The sequence below is a fragment of the Danaus plexippus genome, chromosome 11 (assembly GCF_018135715.1).
Source record: "Danaus plexippus chromosome 11, MEX_DaPlex, whole genome shotgun sequence".
NCBI lineage: Eukaryota > Metazoa > Arthropoda > Insecta > Lepidoptera > Nymphalidae > Danaus > Danaus plexippus.
In genome coordinates this window covers 1,271,306-1,287,605 of record NC_083544.1, presented here as the reverse complement: position 1 = coordinate 1,287,605, position 16,300 = coordinate 1,271,306, and the positions used below count along the sequence as shown (strand labels likewise).

Below are 16,300 nucleotides of genomic sequence, written 5' to 3'. Positions count from 1 at the left end.
ACAGATGACTGCCAAACTGTCTGTATCCTGTAGAACACAGTTTGCTTGTGACTAACAGCGCGAAAACTAACTTCCTTTACATTAAAAGTCAAATCCGACATCAATTAAGTGTCAAACTATAAAATACTAGTAAAGACGATATAACATTTTTGTACAAATTCCACACAAATACATACATTTTATTACATTTGAGATTTTGTGATTAAAAAAAAAAGATAATTTTATGTTAATATTAGATATATATAAAGTATACTATTATTATAAAATTTTATCTATAGATATACGATAGATTAGATTTAGATCGACTAAAATTATAGTCTAGACTCAATGGAATGTCACATACGTAATACGTTTATTAATTTAATATTTCATATATCTGCATAGTTACATTATATACATACATATTTCACAACTATCACATGTTTTGAATGGCTTAACCGATAATAGCAGAAATAAATACGGCTGTGACAACACGCGAACACACACGCATACATACAGAACAGACAGTGTTTCGATATCGCCAAGGTCGACCTCTGGAACTTCAAATATTAAAATTTTCTCTAAGAAAAATATATATAACATTTCATAAAAAATTTACGAAAAAAAAAATGATAATCACCTGGCAAATTATATATATATATTAATAACATACTATTATAGAATATTATGTACACTACTTTAATTATAAAGAAAAAATAACCTTTACGTATGTAATATTAAATATGTATTTAAAATCAAGTTCAGGTTTATCGTATACTTAATATAAATGCACATTTGTGTTAGTTTGTTAGCCTTTCATTCAAAAGCTAGCGAAGTCACGACAAAAATCGAATCTCATTGTATTATAATATATGCTGTTCTTATTTATTTTATTTATCTGAGCGTCTTGGATTTCAAATGAAACAATAGATGCCCTAATCTATGGAGGAAGCGAACTAGGATTCCTGTACGGAACACAGCGACCGTTAGCTTGGAATTCATCGGAATATAAGATCGGCCTACATTTCGCAGACGCCACTCGGTTAACTGCGGCGGTCGTCTTGCGAAACTACCATTCACACCACCAGACGGAATATGGTGACAGGGTTTCACACCCACTCTTATTACACTTGAGTGTGCAATACGGAGATTTTAATAAAAAAAAAACTAGTATGTGAATCAATAAAAAAGAGTTTAAAAGCGCGCAAAGTAAATAGAGAACGGTCTCAGGTCCTAGGCCCTGGCGCGGTGTATTTGAAGTGATCTTGACATCAAATGCTACATCTCGGACTTGAGTTCCAGCCTATTAGGTAGAGTGTTTCAGCGTGTGAGAGGCCCACGGGGTATGTTGGAATAATGAAAAAATATTTTTTCATAATTTTTAACAAAGACAGGTGACATTCATAACATGGTTTGAAGACGTACATCTAATATTAACAGTACACGAACTTACGAACGAACGAGTATAAATCGTAATAATAAACTGACAGAATAGGAATGGAAAACGATCACACGGTCGGTTTTCTGTTTGGCGATATGAATTTGTACTAAGGTTAAAGTGTCTGTATGAAATAAAGTTGCTGCAGTCTAGAGATAACGTCCTGCCAGCGAGCGACACTTTATATGGATGTATGTATGTATGTAACAAAGCATATCTCGTGATAAAAGAACTAACTTAAATATTAATGTTATTTTTACGTACGTTATAAATGGTTCTCAATTACGTCCTTATTTTACGTATATGAGGTTTAATTAACATATTCCGAATACCTCATTGGTATGATCCAAAACAAATACATACGTTTTACTTTCACTGTTTTTGTATACAATCATTTTATAGCATCAGTATAACTTATTTCTTTATTGTTATTTATATTTATATGAATGTTATTTATAGACGATCTGTTCAACGATAGGCTGCATCTATTTTTAAGAGAGTACGTTAAGATGCAGCAACACTTGTATATCTTCTTAATCACAGTGACGATTGATTCAATTAATTCCGCCTCTGTTGTTATAGCACTTATCTTTATTGGTAAGTCGTTATAAAAAACCGCTACACACAGACACGCACACGCACACACACACACACACACACACACACACATATATGTATGAACTATAGGAACACATTCCTTATAATCTATTTGAGACGTATTCCTAAAATCGAGACAATAAATTAATAAAGTAATAAATATATACTTATACTTACTATGTAATGAAACTTAAGAGATAATTTCTCAACAGAATTTTGCTCATTAAAATTATATTTGATAATTAATTAATCTATTTAAATGATAATTATAAATGTATATAATGAGGTATATAAAACGAAATCTTTATAATTACTGATAAGGAAATGAAATACGTTCACATATAGAGTCCATAGTACTATATATATATATATATATATATATATATATATATATATATATATAGGGGTATATGAGTCACCAATTATCTATACGATAACAGCGTCCTACGTCACGACAGTAACAATACACTTAGCATATTATATTAAAAGAAAAGATGATTTGACAAAAAAAATCCTTATCATTATATAATGAGTTCCTAATAAACGATGTATCCATAACAAATAATATCTGTACGCTTAGTACAAGTTCGCAACGTCAGACTACATACTAAGCGTTTACTCTGCGTGCGTAGTGTTACGACGAAACTTGTTATAGGCGTAGGGATATATGGAATTTATTATGTATCTATATATGTACAGAGGTGGCTAGAGTGTAAAAAATATATATGGTAGATATATTAATGCAGTTTCAATGTAAATATTATATGAGAATAGGAACGAGTATCGGAGGCACGTTCTCATACTGTCCATAATAGTAATATCAATAGATTCTCTCGCGTGAGAGTGAATGACCCCACTGAGTATTTTATGGGGTGCCCGAGGACCTATGAGGCGTTATGGTGTATTCCCACACACAAATATCTTTTATGTATACTTATATAGTAGCCACAAGCTTATCTCTTGCTATCAGAACATTTTTTCACTATCTTATACTAATAAATAACTTAAATAGGCTAAAAAACTGATAATAAAATTGCGCCTCAATAAAAGTCATTGAAAACATTCTTGAATTCAATATCATTGTTCAGTTGTGATTTTGTATACCATAAGAGATAAAATCATAAAGAAATCTCACTAATGATAGACAAATTCGTCCAAATGCTATATCGTTTGACTGTATTGTAGAGTCGTGAGTCACAAAATTTTACGACAAAACCATTTACGTGTTGTCCCAAGACACGTGCTGGTTGTGAGTGGCGTTTACATTATATAGACGACACGAACTAAAGATATTAAACTATTGGAACAGTTCAATGTGAGGAGATAAAAAAATAATATTTGAGAAGCTTCTGCAAGGTCTTAACAGTACTAAATGCTACTGATAATTTCAGCATATATATTTGCAATAAAAAAAAACGCTGTTGGAGAATAGATGTATTTTCTTGGTCAGTCTGTTAGCGTCATGTAATCTGTGTAACGGCTGGACCTATTTTGAGTGGATTTTACTAGCAGATAGCTGATATGATAAGCAGGATGGACTGCTTTTATTTAAATAGTTTTTGTTTATTTTTATTATAAAAAAATTAAGAGGCTATATCACGAGGACAAAGCCGCGGACACGGCTAGTTTGTTATAAAACAAGTACGTGAATTGTTTACTAAAGGTCATTGAACTGCAGCTATGACGTCATTATAATTAACATATTTGACATTGAGTGAGACGAGATGATTCGTCAATGTACCTACTGACATTGGTTGATATATTATGTACATATGTATGTGTGTCTAAAGTGTATTAGTGTATGTAATTATCATCATTATTTTTTTACTTAGCGTTTAAAGCAAGACTAAACTTGAAGTATTACATTCGTCCCTGAAATCATAACATTGTAACAATGAATATATGTATTTGTAAAATAAAAAATTGGCATTAATTGTCACTTAACAAATTATATATATATTAGTTTGTACAATACTAAATAGATACGCTATTCTGGAGACTAGCTTATAATAAAACAAATACGTTATAGCGTACAGTGTAATTAAGAACAGAGGCTAATAAATCAATATAACGTTTTCAACAGTACTAACGCCTGGGTTGGTGACGTGTGAAATGATCTTATAGTTTACAATCGATCATTAGTCTAATTAGCTGATCGATTCAGTCATCGTGCGGCTGGGAGATAAGAAGCAAAACAAAATTAATCTTTCAACTTACATATTACTTACTATACGTTTAATATAAATCTCATATAATGCGTATTTTATTTCTGTTTTTTTTTTTTCAGACGCGTCAGATATAGAAATGTTATATCTTCCTCTCAGATATATCTTGACGAGATATATCTCAGTGCTATCTATGTTCGTAAAATAATACTTAAAATATTTGTTTTCGTATCAAGTCATTTTAATGACACTCATGCGATGATACTTCATACAAATAACTAATGGATATTACTTAACATTATTGTCATCACAAACACGGACGGAACCGGAAGCTGTAGTCATTCTTAATCGATTAAAAACATACAAAACGATTACACCGGCACACAAAAAAAAAAAGTTGTCTGCGCATTTGACGAGACCCATATATTTTTATGTAATTTGACCCGCTGAATCCGAATATGAGGTCCATTTTACCCCTACACGTCCAAAATTTGAGAAAACTTCAAAAAACCGTAAAAAATGACAAAAATCGGCGTTTCTGGTGATATAAATTTTTTTTTTTGTGCTGAACTAAGTATGATTTTCATATTTTTCAATCTTCTCAATGCTTACACAAAGTTTATTCAGATCATTAGCAGTTTTAAGTATAGAAAAATCGCACAAAACTCTCAAAAATTGCAAAAAATGCGATTTTTATCAAAAAAAAAATTGGTTTCTCTAATTCAAGTACGATTTATATGTATTTTGATATCTTGAAATCACATTTAAATTTTTTTGGTTCATTATTCCTTTTAAACTTGAAAAGATAAAAAAATTGTAAAAAAATTGTCATTGTACATAAAAAAAAAATTGACTGAACACGATTTGATGCCTGAAATAAAATCTTTACAATGAAGAAGTGTTGAACATTTCAAAATCTGTTAAAAACACAATACATAGAAAGATTGGGGAAAATGATTTCCCAGAACTCTAAACTTTTCTTCGTTTATATCGAACTCTCTTATCCTCAAATGATCTACGCAGTGGATTCCTCTTCCGTTTTCGACTATCTTCAGGTACATCTCTTTTTAACATCCAGCAAAAATCTGCCATCATGTTAACATTCCAATTCCTTTGGTATCTACTCTCCATTTCACTTATGTCTTGGTGGAATCTTTAAAGACTAGATCGCTTGTGCCTGTGACCAGGGCACCTCCACGTGGTGACGGTGGACAACCGAACTATCTGACAGAGTCCCTGGGTTAACGGCGTGTGTGCCGTCATGGCAGGTACAAGTGATAAGTACTTTACGATGCAGGGATTCGGAACCCCATTATCGGCGTCTGGTCAGAGTGAGAAAGCAGGCTCGCAGGCGTCGTCATCAAGCGACTGCAGCTCTTCAGTAGTGGGTAACTTGGCTACTGCAGGGTACACTATTACAAGAAGTAATTCGCATCTGTGTGATAAAAGTGCCTATTCGTTTTGTTACATTTGTGGGGAATTCAATTTGGAAAGAAATCGAAGACCATTTTCTGATAAGATAAAAAAAAATTATGAAGAATGTTTTGGTATCCAAATTACTAATTTGGATTCGGCATGGGTTCCACATACGATTTGTAGTCGATGTAGTGCAATGTTAACCCGTTGGGCAGAAAATAAAAAGCAGGAAAACTTGAAATTCACAATACCAATGGTATGGTCTTCACCAACAAGTTTTACGGTTTTTTGAAGTTTTCTCAAATTTTGGACGTGAAGGGGTAAAATGGACCTCATATTCGGATTCAGCGGGTCAAAATACATAAAAATATATGGGTCTCGTCAAATGCGCAGACAACTTTTTTTTTTTGTGTGCCGGTGTTAGCAATCTACGTAAACCACGGATATTGATTCAGGCTATCGAATACACTTATGTGACTAAACCGGGATATATAATATAATTTATTTAATATTAATGCCATAACAAGTAAATGTTGCGTTTAAATCGAATGCCTCCTGACGGTACACATCTAGTATGGGCCATATGCGGAGACAGATCGACTTTATAGATTTTGCACGCTCGCTTCGTTACCGCGGAGGTGTAACGGTAGTCTGGAATGGCTTTGAACTTTTGGAATGATGTATTGTTGTATGTGGTCGGTCGCCCGAGTCCGAGCCAGCAATCATATTAATAAATGAGAAGGAATTTTCTTTATTCTCGTTCTAACGCAAGGTCCGATCTCTCTGCAGATAACGTGCCAGCGATCCGGCTGAACCATCGGGAAATAAGCGGAATAATTTAAATTAAGTATTGTCTGTTATGGGAACATTTAAAGGCTGTACTGCGACTGGTCAAATTGCTTTAGTTATGTTAACTTGATATTCATTGAAGATACAACTAGTTGTGGCCGTAACTACGTCTTCCTGGAATTGTATTTTTTTTAACATATTTAAAAAAAACTAAATAAAATATCTCTAATACAGGCTGCCTAAACTACTCCATATCACAACATCTAATTTATAATGAAAGTCCCGTCAATATCTATCCAGCCGTTTCGGTTATTAGCCGGAACAAATAGACAAGGCAAGAGGCAAACAAAATTTTAAAAATTGATTGTTGCTATATATATATAGATATATACACATTCAGCGTCAGAGTTAAGGATCTACACCTAACTAAAGGCACGTTAACTCTCGACACTACGAATATTGCAATGTGGCTGGAATGTGCGACATTCCTGGCTTAGATTTGTATTTGCATAGTAAATGCATAGTAAACTTGGAAGACTTATTTGAATTTGCATACCAAAGAAATGTTATGATGGACACATGAAGCGAAGTCTGCTCCCGGCGTAAAAAATATTGATGACTTTAAGAGAAAGGTTTATCAAATGGTCTCTTACGATTTATTGCAAGTACAATAAATAAGAAAAGAAGAAGATTAATCCATAAAAATATTTACTAAAGAAAGATGTACATATCGTTTATATTAAATATATTTTTACGAGACGCGTTCATAAAATCCAAAAGGTGATGCAAATGGTGAATGCACCGACATCGTCTATTCTTGTCTAACTAAAAATACAGGCATTCAACATGGCGCCGTCTGTGATGCAGTTTTTATACATCTCGCTAAATATTTAAGAAGCTATAAAGGACCCGCGCGACTAACCCACAGTGCTTAAGGACCAAAGTCGCGTGCACAATATTAAACATTCCTACACGTCTCGTGCGGATTATCTCCAGTCGGGGCAATTTTCGTTGCAAATTGATTAAGCGGAACTTTGATTCCATAGATACATATTTCTTTATCGATGCCGGCCATTGGCGGTTCAAGTGTCTTGGTCTTAGAAATGATATCGTCTGAGAGTACAAGTTGCAGGAGAAAATTCTTAAGTAGTATGAGCTTTGTGAATACAAAGTCGTTGTATGTCGCGTTGTCATTTACTTTAGGATTTCATATACGTATAAACGTCTTTTCTTAGCATTGTAAGCATTTCAATCGCCTCTAAACCGTTTGACGAAGGTGAGCAGACCCGTAAAAACAAATTGCACAAATTTAAATGCCACGTTTTGCATTCTAAAAAATGTTTACTTGGAAATTTCGTTACTCCGTTAGAGGTTGACCCAGAAATGAAATGTGGAATTTATTTCGATACGTATATAAAATGCGACAGACGGACATACCTACGGTTGACGGAATCGTGATCTCCGGTAATTAAAGACTTAAGGAAAATCACTACAAAATATGCGCTAAGATCGTAATGCATTTATGAAGCGATGAAAGTGCTATATAAATAAAAGTGTAAAATAAATATATTAAATAAATTTTCTCCAACGTTATATAGGATACAGTTATTTTTATTACAAACTATTGCCAATACCATCACAATACTGTTAGACACTAAAAGTATAACCAGTTGTTAGCCGTTGGCCATTTTCCATTCCGACAGCACCTCCGTCAAATGACCGCAGTGGAGACGCACTCCACCGAAAGCTGTTCCAACATCCTCAGCTAACTTAAACTATCAAGGAATTTCAGAACATCCTGTCTGGCTATAAAGATTTAAATTGCATCCTAGTATTTCATTAATGTTATGTATTTGTGTTGTGTACTGTCACAACAATTTGTTAATTATCGCCCGAATATCTATAATTTTCTTCAAGTTTAAGGATCAAATATTCGACGGAAGCAACAAACATGGAATATACATATAAGTGCTTCAAATACACGCTCCGTGTGTAACTACCCACTCGTTTCTGCGATCTCCATTGGAACACATCACAGTATTCGTAGATACCTTGAACCATTTCGCGTATCAAATCGATTCTTGCACAGATTATTTAAATTAACCATTGATTCGTTAGTACTCGATTTGTCAAGGCCTGTTAGTACGAGATCTTTAGGGAAAAAAACGGCGCAATCTGTGAGCACAGATGGTCATAATCTCGGTTCGAAAATTTATTAAAATGCCCGTTTACTCCGAATAAAAAGTTTAAATAAAGTTCTTGTGTTTAAAAGACAATGTAAGATCGTTAGCAATAAATAATTTTTTTATAGAAACTCAAGCATTTTCAGTAAAATGAATTGATCTAATAAATTCTCCTTAGAAAAGTCGAATTTTTGAAGATATCTGCGATGTTATGGGAACCAGAGCTCTTAATTTGAAACAGTAGACGAAGCTCTCAATGCTATAATTCAGTTCTTATCAGCGGCTGGCTAGGTCAGGTCACGTCGCCGGGAGTGGCGACACTACAATATCACTACACCTTACTTACTGCACCGGAGCACGTACGAAGGTCATACGTGGAAGTGTCCTTAGCTCACATCGATACCTTAAAACTTCGTTAAAATTTAATCACAGCAGAGATTTATGACCATTTCACGTAGTTTATGTAACACGCTGGATATTATACATGGGGAAATTCTGTAACCGTACCAAATATGAGTTATGCTAATTAAAATTGTAGGTTTTTATGTGTCGTTATGCAAGAGCCTGTTTAAACGTGTTCCGCGTGCGTAACTCCTCACTGGCAGTAGTTTCTTTCATATATCTTCTGCCATCAGACGCTTCAGGCTATACATTTCCCGGTTCCGCCGTAACTGTCTAGAATAGTACAGTTTCTAATAACCATAAGAAATATCCGCTGAATATTCGTTTGTTTCTGTCATATACATACATAAAACATGCATAAGACATTAAAATTAAATCGAAAGTAATCTCGATATAATAACTCATTGACAATTAATTTAATTGTGGTACGTTGAGGCGAACAGAGTCCATTATCAACGCTCTAGAAATTTGGAAACTGAAAAAAAAAATCGTGTAAATCCACTAACCCACTTGCTCTGTTCCAAGAAACAAGACTATTTAGTAATATAGATTTTTTTTAAAAATTATTATATCAAAATCATTTGCATTCTTTTTTTCTAACCACTGCCCTATGATAAGGAGATTGGTTACTGAAACGGCGAATATATTTATGTAAATGTTCTATCGAGATTAAATTGACTATAAACTCCTTGGTAGAAAGATTCTAAACCGTTTTGTATAATGCCATATTGTGAAAGATTTTACGCGTATGCATTTTATTACACTTTTTAAAGGGCTTAGTTAAATCACAGTAATCTTTTTACATATTTAAAACCAATTTAGTGTTTGTTTATATAAAACCAATAATGTATTCTAAAATAATGAAAAGTGAAAACATATTAAAGCGCTCGGACGTAATAGAAACAACGTTTATGGGGTCCCCGACCTGCATCAGCAAATTAAAAGCCATAAACCTTTATTGTTCTGAATTTATGAGAATGGAAGCGGGACGTTCGCCTGTATGAGAAATATAAAATCACTTCGAGCGCATACTCCATTGATGGGGCATGAGGAAATACGGGCGCTATGTCTTGTACTTAACCGAGTTTAAAACAATTAGGTTACGTATTTTAAGGTTTCTGGTCGATTTCATCATTGTAATCAAATATTATTCCGAGATATAAAGATAATTCGGATAGTATGACGTCATTAGTGGACATGAATGCGTCGCGTGATGAAAGAAAATTGTTTATTTTGATATGTTTGTATTGTTAACTTGTTATAAACATTCTCATTCAACGCTGTTACAGAGACATTCATCGTATGATATCGAGAATTAATACGAGTCATATTTGCGGATCTTCAAGTGTTCTTCAAGCCAGGAATCAAAACTTCTAAATTGTCATTGAAATTAAATGTAATTAAAAAGCAGTCGATAATTTATTGTTAGAGTTATAAAGAATATATTAATAGATTAAGTGCTAACGTTGAAGTTATTTGTTTGCTATTCATTGAGAGTCGTAAGTAAAAGGTTGTATGGATGACTATATAGATATAATAACAATGTCCACAGCAGTTACGAAGCTAAAGGCGACGTGAGAAAACTAAATTAAAAATTAAACCGGCGTCCAAATAGAGCTTGATTGAACTAGAGCTCCCCAGTCATTTACTACTCACATTGATTTCAACATTTTACGGCTGTGAAATTTTTATTACAAATGTAACCTTTGAACTTTCAACCTCTCTGTACTTTTATCTAGACACTAGCAATTTCAATTTCAGTTTTTTGACAGATGCATTATGAGAGTTTTGCTTAGAATTTGTTTGAAAATTGTATAAAATATAATTTAAATTTGTACATTACTCATCAACAGAAGATCATTAATGTAAAATCAGTTAATTACAACATATTTTATTGATATATAATTTTTAATGAGGATTCAATTCTTTAGAATCTAAATACTTTTAATATATATGAGTTAATTAACAGTCTGTTACGAGACGCATAAAAAGTCCGACGTCTTGACGAGCTTATAAGATCTGTGAACATCTTGCAACCCAACCGTGAATGTCCGTGAAGTCTAAGGAGCTGACAAATTGCATGTGTAGACTCCTTAGAGCATCGGATTTTAATTATTGTCTCTAAGTATTCTTATTCAGAATAGATATGACGAGTTGAATCCATTATACATAGGTGAACCTCCTAAAGTATTTCGTCCATTTTTTATGTTTATAGATTTTTGTACATTAAATCGCAAATAAATAGTTTGATACAAATAAAAAGGCCATAAAAATTGTTGTATAAACTTAGTTAAATTCATCTACTGTCGCCTCTAAATGGGATAAAACACGTGAAATCTTTGGTGTGCGTCAGAACAGTATCTTTGTTTTAACACACCAACGAGATGTAACAATAAACTATATAAATAAACAATGTAAAATAGTGAATAAATTAACTAGCGACGTCCATCGTCAATAAAATTCCACGTCCGAACTCCAAACACTTTGATTTAGCCAAACAAAGTAATGTAACAACGTTGGCCGCGCATTTCGCTTGTCAGATGGCTATCGCGCGTGAGAAAACTGGTTACCAATCATATCACGAGAATCGTAATAGTTATACATAACATTTGTTGAGTAAATAATACATTTAAAACTGTTTGATAAAAAAAATTAAAAATAATAATTGACTTATTTATTACGATTCTTCGTTAAACAACTTAAAAAAAAACACGAAGTTCCCAATAACTAGAGATTTTCTATTATGAACCACTTTATTTTATTTCTTGTTCTTTTGCCAGAAAATAATAGTATTGTTGTCAATTAAGATTTATAATAACGTATACAAGACCATGTTTTTATGGCAGAAATTTTATTTCAAAACTCGTTTCCGAGTGAATTCATCGATAATAAACAGGGGCATGTAATTCAAAGTGCTCTGCGAAATTAATTGCATCACCACCTACTTCCACAGATATTTAACGAAATGGACTGCTGTGAGCTATTTCCAGTCATTAATTTGAAACTGGGGCAAACAATTCAAATGCCATGATTAATTAAGTTAACAAGAAATATACCAACAGTTTTATTTCCCCTTTGAGATAAGTATTTATATGCAAGTTAGTACCGAGAGAGCAGAATTGAAATTTAAGGTATTTTGGACGCGAGCCGAGTGGGGTACGTCCGGACGCTATGATCTCGGATACCAGTGGACAAATATTCACAAACAACACTAGTTAATATTCACATTCAATATTATTTATAACTGTCGATATATTGCACTTACAAGCAAAAGAGAAACCTTTGAGTGTGCATAGAATGAATATGATATTTTCGGATTATTTGTTTGTGTGGAATCTTCGTCACTTAATATCAAAGCCATATTGACCTAGAACCTTTCGAGTCAGTGGTCGACTATGTAGGAGAGCGGCCAGCGGCACCATCTGATGCAACTTCCTCAACCCACGGCGCACGAAACGCGTCAGCAAAAACAATAGCCGCGTCTTAGCAGCAATTAAACACATGACTTACTTAATCAAGGTGCGTGTATTGAAGTGATTGTTAGCACCGGGTCGGTGAAAACTTTGATGTTGAAGGAAGTTCCTCCTTCCTCGTTAGTTTCCGTAATTTATTTCCACATCGGATGTGACAAATTATACACCAGTTCTAATTATATGCTATACGATTGCTATCGTTTCGCTGTTTCGTGTGAATTGTCTGCTCGTCTGTAATTAAGATGGCAACTCAATGTTCATTACATTACATAGAAATGTCTGAACGTGCATACGTTATTCAACCAAACGCCGGTCACTGATAAAGAACTGGTTCACGTCCTGTCGATGCAACATCCTCGCATGTCATCATTATATACGCATTTGTCTACTATTAAGTTCAACCTCTTTCTATTAAATAAATATATGTATTCTAATACCCGAATATAAATTCAAAATGTTTCCAAATTTTCATAATGTCCAAGTTTCGTGTACGCTGTTACAACTTTGGTATTTAAATTCTAGTATATATGCGCGGGCGGTGATGGCGCCCCGACTCCCACGCGTCTCTATGAGGCGTACGTATAACGATATCACCTACACGTTATACGAGTTAGCGCCGCGGCTCTCGTCTAGGCGGATTCCTACTATTGATCCTATTATCACATTCCGCAGAGTTAACAAACAAAACTGCATACAAAAAAACACCTCGTCGTGTTACTGTGGTTTAGTCAATGAAAAATATCTAACTCATATTTAATTCGTATTTTAGCACCAATATCTTTGATAGTATATTTAGATACATGAAGAATATAATATTCTTCCTTCCTCGGTGTACAAGCATATAGTTGATATTAATTTAAAACTTTATCACTGATGTCCATTATTATGCCAGAGTATAAAATAAAATGATTGCTTAGTAACCGTAATGAACTTCTTGAACTGAATATTATTATGACGTGCTCTTTGTACAGCGGTTATAGAGAAAGGAGATGCGGAGATCGACTTCCTAAAGACAAACAGTTTAAAAAATGATAAAAGATAACGTTGTTGTTTATTTCGTAAACGAGAAAGATAAAACATTACGTACACAGAACACAGCATATGACAACGCTATACAATTATACGAGACTGTGAAAGAAAGGAAAAGAAAAAGAAAGTTCAAAAGGAATCCATTCCAAAGAAATCATACTGAGTGAATAAAATAAATGCAAAAAAAAAAGTGTGAATCAAGGTCGCAGTATCTAGTACATCGGCGTCCTCTCATTAAACTGCGGTCTAGATAACGACGAGCGCCAGTTGATGTCAGTTTATTTACGTATGAGTCGACCGAGACTATTATTCAGTATGGTATGTAGATTATCTTATCTTGATATACATTTTAATATAGCCGTCTGACATTGTGCATCATATGTAGCATACGGACGTTACACCAGCTACACGAACAATAAAAAAATAACAATCTATTTACGCGTACTAAGGATATTTTTGGCATCGCACTATTTATTCGATTGTGTCCTAAAATAGAACATTGTATAACGATTAACATTGAATTTGTAAACATGCTGAGCGTGCAGTACGTTAACCCACGTACTAATTACGATTCCATATGCTAAATGCAAGAGCAAAGTTGTTTCGCATCAATGACAAACAAGGTAGAAAGTGTACGAGGAGTCATCGACACCTGGTGTTGGGCCAAAACAGTGGCAAGGTCACCGCTCTTAGATAATAGACGAACTGTCGCCCGAAAAAAATAAAACTGTTTTGTTTATATTTTTTTACGGCGGCCCGGACCAGTGGCTCATTCATAACATAGCCACGTGTGCTGCGATGTTTCTGACGAGTATCAAACTCGGTAGAGGATTATTCACTCGATCTGTTAACCCTATCGGAATAAATTTATGTTAAAAGAAAATTAAAAAGGTATATTTTTCTTGGTCCCATATTAACAATCATGATTTATAAGAACTTAATCTTATAAGAATCCGTTCAACACATTATACTGTTTACGTTAGTTGATATGAATGTATACTATATACTTTTCTTTATTCTTCTGCAATATACGGTTTATAATTTGTAACCGTAATTCAACTCTATCGAGTGCATTATCAGCTTTTCCACTTATTATTGTTTTTACTGCCGCTCGTTTGTATCGAGTATGACCCTTGATTTTCATATAAACGATGCGAATCGTTACATTCATCGCTTGAAGCGCTGTGCGTTGATGCGTCAAGCGGTGCATGTTTCAATTAACGAATCAAACACAACCGTCTCACAGCCATCAATACAAAAGTCTCTCTGACAATATCATTTCGGTTAACACTTTAAGTACACTGAATTTTCTCTCAGCGTATGACTTCTAACTTCAATATTGAATATTATTCCAGTAGTGTTATGTATGAGGCTGTTTTAATATTACATGAAGTGTATAATTCATGATATCCTGAGGAAAAGCGTCCGTTATATCTGTAACAGTTCAATGATTCTCAATTTTTTTTTAATAGATATATATTTATATATATTTAATGATTATTGCAACATTCCTTTTGCTGAACGTCCATAATTATTCTGATCCGATTCTTGTCTGCAATTTGTTTTTATGTTATTATTGTAAATTGTAGACAGTGTTCCGTAACATACTACGTAATCTACAGAATATTTATTGATTGACGAAATTGCTGTAATGTCGTGTAATAGCATAAAGCAGTGTTAAACTTACAAAGGTTTGCCATTTAAGACTTTAGCGGGTATTCATTTGAATAAAAACAACATTTTCGGATTTACTACGCAGACGGCAGACGAGATGAGAATTTCCGAAAATATTAGTTATATTTAAAGGGTTATCACACGTTAATTTTTCTTCGTTCATGTCTCAAACAGTCTTTTTATTTGATATGAAACGTTTGTCATAATTAAAACGCTGTCTACAGTATGGTAACGTCAAGGTTGAGTTAGTTACAGATTCCATTGAGCCAGCGATTACTTACTGATGAGCACGAGGTCACTCTTCATGTCCCTAATACTCTTGTATACTTAACATACATTTTTTGACACAATTTTATAATAAAACTTTTACTATAGTGAAAAAGGAAGGGATAATTTTAATTGTTATAATGTTATAAAATTTATAAAAATCTTTTATAAAATAATGGCTATAGATGTCGCTGTCAGCTGTTTACCACAAATTTATTTAATACCCTTTTATACATATGCTCCTATCAAAATTCGAAGAATCAAAATTCAAAGAACGAAGTCACGGGCATAAACTAGTAGACTGTGATATACCTTAAAATTTCGTATAATTCCTGTTCTGATTTCACGTTACGCTTGTACTTTGTAAGGTGTCGCGGGACATAGGCGCGGGCTAAGGCTATTTGATATGCATATCAATGCATTAATTCATTATTATCGTTGCATAGTGTATACCAGAGCTGTGTGGTGGATGTGTGGCGTGCGTGATGCTGTTTAGATAAAGGAATGCGTACTCCGTACCACTTTCCATCACGGTTTTATAATTTAAGAAGCACATACGTCGGCGATCGATGATCAGTTGTTGACAGACGTTCATTATAATTACTAAAGAGACATTTAAAACTTAAAGTCTTTATCTAAACATTCAGTTTATTGTAATATTTAGATAATATTAATAATTTTACCATATTCCATGAACATGTATATAATTTATTTAAAAGTAATTTCGTTCATGTATAATTTAATGTAATGAAGCAATAATTTATTAGCTTTTATGACCAGCGAGACGAAACTACTCAGCATTCCCTGATTCACCGTGCGAGTGGCGGGACCATAGTTGCAGGGAGAGGAACCTCAACAGCGCCTGGGAATTGCGACCCAGGTGTTGGT

General features: G+C 33.7%; 1 protein-coding gene across 1 annotated transcript in view; it reads right to left on the bottom strand.

Annotated features, from left to right (window-relative positions):
• LOC116765545 (dual specificity testis-specific protein kinase 1) overlaps positions 1 to 16,300 on the bottom strand; it is a 47,252-nt gene that overhangs the window by 9,453 nt on the left and 21,499 nt on the right. The window lies entirely within an intron of this gene.